Here is a 7,456-nt window from a genome sequence, read left to right on the forward strand (position 1 = left end):
TGCAGCCTCACAACTGTTCATCTCACTTCTTCTCCAGACCAGTGAAGGAAAATTAATATTTTCTTTAGAAAAATTACTAGGTAGAAAATTACTTTCCCAGCCCACAATCTATGAGGTACCCTCACACTCAAGAGTTTGCTCTGCCATTTCTTCTCCATCTCAATAGTCAATCTAATCTCTGACCTATGCCACAGTTCTCAGTTTTTCCCTCTGGAACTATTTTCCATTCTAAACCCAGCCACACACAAAGCAGTGAGCAACCTTGGAGGTCAAACCTTTCACCCAAGACATAGAAATGCAAGAAAATGGCTGTAGTGATAATGATAAATACAAGTTGAATTAGAGGAAATGAATCTAGTCCTTAAAAGCCAATCTCCTGCTGCTTAGGCTCTCATGTTAGAGATGAGAGCTGTACTCAAATGCAAATAAATCAAACAGGACAGAGATCTCAACTGGCCCCTCCCAGATACCCTTTGACTTTCCAGCCTTTGGAAAAACTACCATGGTAGCAAGGACAGCACAGACTGCTCAGAGGAGAATTCCATCCTGAAAGAGGACACAACTTGGGCCTAGGAAAGCTTTTTCAAGGTGATACACTTCTTAGAAAAAATGTATAATTTAAACAGAATTTAATTGTCCAACAAGAGCACGTTTTCTCAGAAGGTTCTCAGCCTGCTCTCCCTGTAGTAGGTTTGTCTTTGGTCGTGTCCCAGGTTTGTTTTCAGTCACAGTACAACACAGAGATGATAATCTGATGCCTTTTGTCATAGCTGACACCAAGACTGCCTTACTGGGAGAAAGGGAAGACCAGGGCTGTCAGTCTGCCACCTTTATGGAACACTGAAGTCACGCTTTTCTTTTTTTTTCCTTTTACTTAAAGACAACTTCTTTGTTGCCATGGTATCACTAATGCAGTATTTTGAGACAGGGAAAGAAGATAACTGTGCAGCATCACAGTGACACATCTATCAGCTGCCATCCTCTCAAAAAGGATAAATAAATAAGGATGCCAGTGCAGACTTTTAAAGGCTCCTCCACCCTTTAAATTTTTTCCCTCTCACTATGTATAAAGTTCATGCCAAGTCACTATGTATAAAGTTCATGCCTCAGTTTTATTATGAAGAAGGTCAGAATTTCTCTCACAGCAAGCAGTGTCTAGAGTTATTTTTCAATTCCTTCTCTTCTCCCTGTGCTACATGACACCAGCTGAGGTCCACACTGAAAAAAGAACAGCACCTGCATGTTCAGAAAATGCCAGTCTGGCTCCCCATGTAAAACCATGCAGTGACTCTTTGCAAGTCTTGCTTGTACAGTGATTTCTCCCTGAACTAACAGGGTATCCACTGCTGAGAGCAACTCACATCCATCTCAACGGTGAGAGAAACAAAAAGGGACACTCTGGAGGTGTTTCCCATATAAACACCTTCAGATCACTGTGATCCTGTTATCCTTGTAGCCATGGAGTCTTTCCTATCACTGCCAGAATTATTTTCAGACAGAAGCCTTTACCAACTTAGCAAATTAAGGCCTGACACTCAGCACAACGGCATTTCCCTCCTTGGCTTGTGAGAACACTGAATCAGGTCCCTTCCAGAATTTCAGAGATGGCTGTGCCCACCCCTGGCACAATTCTGCTGTGTCAGTAAATGCAGGGAACAGTCACAGTGAGAGATGCTCCTGTCCCCAGGCACTCCCTGATTTGGGACACAGATCAATTAACAGGCAACGAGAGACATGGTGACTTTCTGTGCATGCCACAGCCACTGTGGTGACACAAGGAGATTTTCATCTCCTGGGTGATACAAAAGGAAGAAATATGTAATGAAATTGAAACTTTTATAAGCTGAATTTACCAGGGCTTCTGCAACAGAGAAGGGAGCAGAGAGCAACAAGCAGAGCAGTAACAAAAGGTCAAACTGGAAGGACTCTGATATGAGTCAAGAATTAAACAGTGAGCACAGAGTCCTCTAGAGAATAGAAATAAGTATTTTACATTTGGGAGAGAGAGGAAATGGAAGGAGAGGGGGGAGAAAGGAGAATCTCAGTTGCTGTTTCACTTATTTGGGGGGATAAAAAAGAATAAGTTGTCCCCACTCCAAAGTGAAGTGCTCTCCCCTCTTCAAAGAAGAATCTAATTGGGACCTTTATGCTCTCATGTACTTATTTTTCTCATCCACAAAATCTTGCTCTGAGTTTCACCAATTTGACCCAAGGCACAATGACTCATCACAACAAAAGGCTGGACAGCAGCTTGGGCTCTTTTTTCAAAGACCTAAATAAACCCTACTCCATCTATTGACCAAGGACGACGCCACAGTAAACCTCTCACTGAAGGCTGTGTGTTGCCTTGGCAACCCGTCTGATCTCCATTGCTCCAGGGGCTGGAAGTGTGCTGCCAACAGGAGATTTTAGCTAATCAACCCAAATCTCTTAATATTTAGACGATCTCCCATCTGTGGAGGGCAGGCCACGTGCCAGTGGAAGCAGGGCACCCTCTGAGCACAGCCCTGCCTCCTCCTTGACCTGTTATTTGTTGGGTCCTTGTAGGTCCCTGGCAGGTACCAAAGGAGAAGAAGGATGGGAAGGGACCACAGCCTCACACCTGCACTCAGCACATCCTGGCAGGATGCAGGGCCCTCACAATATCCACGCCTTAATCCCTGACTTTTGGGTTTAAAATAAAGTTTCCAATCTTGGCATCGCACACCCCTTAGGTGCTACTTGTGTAGAGCCTTCTGAAGCTGCTCTGTCCCTTTTTCAGCTCCCATTAAATACATCCAGGCACCAACAGAGGCAAACTGCTGACCAGAAAGAAAAGGTGAGACAAGCATGTGCCTTTCAACCTTCCCTGATCAGGGACTGCCATCAAACTCCAGCACAGGACACCTACTTTTTTCTAAAACTTCTAATTGGCAGTACTAAAGGGGCAGCTTTGGTGGCTAATTTTGTCTTGAAAGCATGACCAGTCATTGATTTTTATTTTTTTTTAAAGGACCAGCCAGACCAACCTTTACAAAGCTCCACTAAAGGTTTCTGGCCCCTGCATTTAAGCCACAAATCCAGACGATCAGTCTGGCATTTAGCAAACCAAGGGGACACAAAAAGAGGCATGAGCAGCAGGGGGAGAGAGGAGTGTTCTACAGTCCTGCTGCTGCTGCTGAGACAAGAAATTCTGTGTGTTGGCAATGAGATTCACATCCATGAACAGCCACCAGTTCCCATCTGACAACCAAAGGTGACCCTGAGTGTGGCCTTTCCATGCAATTGCCAAAAGAAATCAGGGTGTTTGAGCAGCAGACTTAGCCTTGGCATTCAGGCTCTCCTTTCCTGCCTGGATCATTCTTTGCAGCATCTCAGAGGACACTAAACCACTGCTGACACTAATCCAAAATTCTCCCAACCCAAAAGCCACAGATCCTGCATGGAGTTTCATTCCACACTGTTAGTTTGCAGCCAGATGACTTTCTGGTGTTGCTACAATTGGCATGAGGGATGCTCAGATGGATTTTGGCTGGGACAGAGGGTGTCTGCACAGCAGGAGCTGCCCCACCACAGCTTCCAGGGACCTGGGCTAGCCACCAGCCTCAGGCTCCTGCCCTTGAGGATGGAGGAATTCTTGGCATTTAACAGGGAGGCCTTAAGCAGAAGGCTGCTGCTCAGAAAGCAGGGTGTGATTTCAAAGAGAAAGAGAATTGTGGAAGATTTCTAGGCCTCTGGTATTGACTGAGTGACCTACGCCCTGCGAAAATATGTTCTGACAATAACAGAAGCCATTAAAACAAATGCTTGTGTGGGAAAAATAATGTCAGCAGTTTCTAGAGTCACGTATTTAATTGAGTGAAGAGCTGAGCAATTACTGCCACCTTCTACCACGGCCCTGGGAATATTTCTCTCTCCACATAGGTATAAACCAGTTAACCAGGGCTGTGTGGAGAGAGGAAGGGACTGAAGTCATTGCTCAGCTAACCCGGGGCTCTGTGACAAAGGCGAGGCAATGAAATCCTGCAGGTGTAAGGAAGAGGGAAGCAGAGCTCATTTTAAATGGCCAGGAAAACAGCTCCTTCCCTTTGTGTGCCTTCCCAGTTTTCTCTTTCCTGTATCACATCTTCTTCTAGACCAGGCACCCCTCAGTTTTACTGAACCTGAGTTCAGCCACAAACTGAAAAGCTCAGCCAAACCGAATGAAAGATGAACCCTGGTACAGCCTGAAGTATCTGTCTCTACAGGCCATGAAAAATCAAAAGAAGAGTGGTCACTGATTTAATGGGGAGCAGGAATGATCGCAGAGAAAACAGCTATTGTAAGTCACCCTCCATCATTCCCTTGTAAAAACAATATGCAGGGCAGGACCCCAGCACTTCAAAACCTGGGGGAAGGTATTTTGGCCCATCCCTTCTCCAGATGGGAGGGTCTTCTCCAGATGCAAGCAGCCACAAAGTTGTTTCAGGGGATTCATTTGCATTAACAGGTTTCAAAGCATCTACCCAGAGTTTCTTTCAAGCAAAATCTGTGATGTCCAAACTGTTCTCAGGGATAAATAGAGAGCTGTGCCACTTCAGAGCCAGGAGAAGGGAAGGGGGGAGGCAGAGAGAGGCCACTGTTAGCCAGAACAGATGAAATGGAGATGGCCTGAAATAGATTCTGTGCACTTCAAGGGCTTCTGCAGCACCAGGGCTCCAGCCCAGCCCATGTGAGTAAACATCCACACACACCCCCTGCAAAACTCTTGACATAAAGGACCACAAGAATCAAGTGCAGCCCGTTCCTGGGATATTTTCAGACACACTCAGCCAAGCTATGGAATCCATTTACTGTTTTATTGGGATCCCTCCAGCTGTTTTCTCCCACAGCCCTCATGCGACATTAAATTCCTCTTTTTCTTTGAACCTGTCTCAGTCACAAACACCTGCCAGCACCCTTGCACAGCAATCAGATGTGCCCTCTGCTTCACAGGAATGCAAATACTTGGCTCTTTTGTTACTCATTATGGATCTAGAATTATGGTCTACTACTGCCTTAAAATAAAATCTGGAATGACAGCAGGAAACAGAACAATGTCAAAGCAGAAAACAAAAGAAAAGCTTACTCTTATTTCATTCCTTGCAATTTCCCAGATCTTTGTATTTCAAGAAAACCAAAGCAGCATGCAAATCCAAAGTTAGAAGTGAGGGTAACATAGGATTTTCTTCTCAAATTGTAATTGTCTCCAAAGCAACAAACTAGGAAAGCTCTCTTCTCACCAAGAAATAGCCCCAAAGCATTCCGAACACGAGACTTACCTAATCACACTTACATAAAGCAGCAAGATGAGTCAAACCACAAATGGAATTTCCCAAGAAAGCTTTGAAATGCGTTGTTTATGAGGAAAGTGTTCTTGCTGGGACAGTCTGCTAAATCCTCAGAATCTGTGGTACTCACATGAGCTGGACAAAGAGGCACAGTCCTGAGTTTGAGAAACAGGAGTGGTGCTGGAGTTGTTGCCCTTTTCTCTGCATGTGCTTGTTGATTTAACATCCCAAGGAAGAAGGAACGCTGCTGGTTGGTAAACATGTGACAGCCACCAAAGGAATGCGAGGAGATAAAGCAGCCTATGCCACTTCCTAAAGGGGTTATTTAAATACTACTGCCCCACCTTTCCTACTGCTCTCACCTTATGAGTGCTAGGTCTTTATTCAAACAGTTATCTTGTTGACAAATTTGTCTACAAAAAAAGAAAAATTGTCATTCATGCATCAGGAAACTGGAAATTTTAAGTGATTTTCTCTCCTGTGCAGAGATATCATTTATTACTTGGCTTAAATTCACAGTCTGGTAATATGTATTTTGGATCCCCTTTGGAAATGTACCTTTCCCATCCTGGATTCCCACAGATTTACAGTAAAAGGGTAAAGTAAGGATCATTCAGTCTAAAACAAAGGGAGCAGCCTGTCCCTTGCACTTGCCGTGCTCATTCAGTCATTATTTCCCTGAGCTCTGCCCACCCTGGGGCCAGGCCGTGCTCCATCTCTGGGGGATCCCAGGCTGGAAGGGCAAAGCTCTGCCAGCAGCTCTGTGCTTCCCAGTGGGTTTTTACACAGAGGTAAAAGCTGGTTTTAGAGCAAAAGGTGTAAGCACAGCACTGATCCCCGTGCATCCTGTGGGAAACAGAAAAAGCAGAAAACTCCCACAGCAGTGCAGATGGAGGCCTCAAGTTAAAAAGATACAAAATGAAGACATGGAACAATAAGACTGTGTTTTTGTGCTGTGTACAGTTAGGTCTTAGCAAGTAGAAAAGTATGTTAAGCAAGATAACAGAAAAGTTTAATAATGAGGCTCTGTGCGTTGTTTACAGAAGAGTATAAGAAGTTCCTGAGTAGCAAGAAATATGAAACAAGCCCCCATTGTTAAATATAAGGTGTACGTGTAGTTTTAATGATTAGTTTATGCAGATGTCTGCAAGATCTTAACAATTGGTTAGAAAACTTTCAAAAGGCCTTGTAGCACAGAGAGTTCTGTCTGCTGTTGGCAAGATGTGAGCTGTTGCCACCTTTCAATTGTCTCACCTTGTGTTGAGGCTGATGTTGCAATAAAGCTCAAGGAACATCTCCCAGCAGTCCCATCCCGTTGTTTGGAAACCAGATCCAACAGCATCCCATGTTAACCTTAATTTTAAGGAAGGCTCTGTGTAAGCTTCATGTCCTGTGAGGTGTTGGAGTCCCAGAAACTTGGATTTTAAGATTTTAGTATATAGTAACGTGTATGGGGCACATTCTCTCTTCACTCTCCACACAACTGCTACTTTAAATGTGCATTTTGGATGTAGTTTTGAATCCCAGTATGAGAAGGGTCATTTTCCCCAACATTCAGGACAAATCCTTCCTCAGTCTCTGCCTGCAAAAGGTCTCTCTGTAGTGAAACTGAAGCCCTTCCCAGCAATTCATTCATTTATTGGTGTAAAGAAGGATTGTTTCCAGCTTCTAGAATACCTGATGATCCTCAAAAAACAGCATGGGAAAGCTATAAAATAAAGCCACACCTCTGAATCCAGCTACTCACAGTGCTCAAAACATGAGAGAGGGTGGGGAAGGTGGACAGAAACTGTGGGGAAGGAAGGGAGTGCACAGACGTGGCTGCTCACAACCAAAAGGGCTTCTGGCCCCACTGCCTGCAGCAATTTGCAAGCTGGCTCTAATCTGCTCTCAGCAGTATCTTGCCTTTCTAAGGCAAACTGCTCCCTGAGGCAATTTTCTGCAGGTGTTCCTAATGCAACTCTTTTTTTCAAAAAAAAAAAAAAAAAAAAAAAAAAAAAAAAGAAGAAAAGAAGAAAAGAAGAAAAGAAGAAAAGAAGAGGTGTTCTGATGATCTTGTTCCTAAAAGCTGCTGCCTGGTGGATCCCCCAAGAGCAGTCCAGACAGGCATCTTCAAAATAAAAGCTACTCAGAAAGAGCTCAAAAAAAGGAAGAGAAGTCCTTATTGG

The 7,456-nt window shown here is 44.2% G+C and overlaps 1 protein-coding gene across 1 annotated transcript in view; it reads right to left on the bottom strand.

Annotated features, from left to right (window-relative positions):
- The window catches only part of SYT16 (synaptotagmin 16), a 62,909-nt gene extending 57,132 nt beyond the window's left edge, over positions 1-5,777 (bottom strand). Inside the window, exon 1 of the mRNA XM_063399555.1 lies at positions 5,419-5,777. The gene's annotated coding sequence lies outside the window, so the exon portion shown is untranslated. The remainder of the gene's footprint in view (positions 1-5,418) is intronic.
- Between the last annotated feature and the right edge of the window lie 1,679 nt (positions 5,778-7,456).

Source organism: Prinia subflava, chromosome 5, assembly GCF_021018805.1.
Source record: "Prinia subflava isolate CZ2003 ecotype Zambia chromosome 5, Cam_Psub_1.2, whole genome shotgun sequence".
Classification (NCBI taxonomy): domain Eukaryota; kingdom Metazoa; phylum Chordata; class Aves; order Passeriformes; family Cisticolidae; genus Prinia; species Prinia subflava.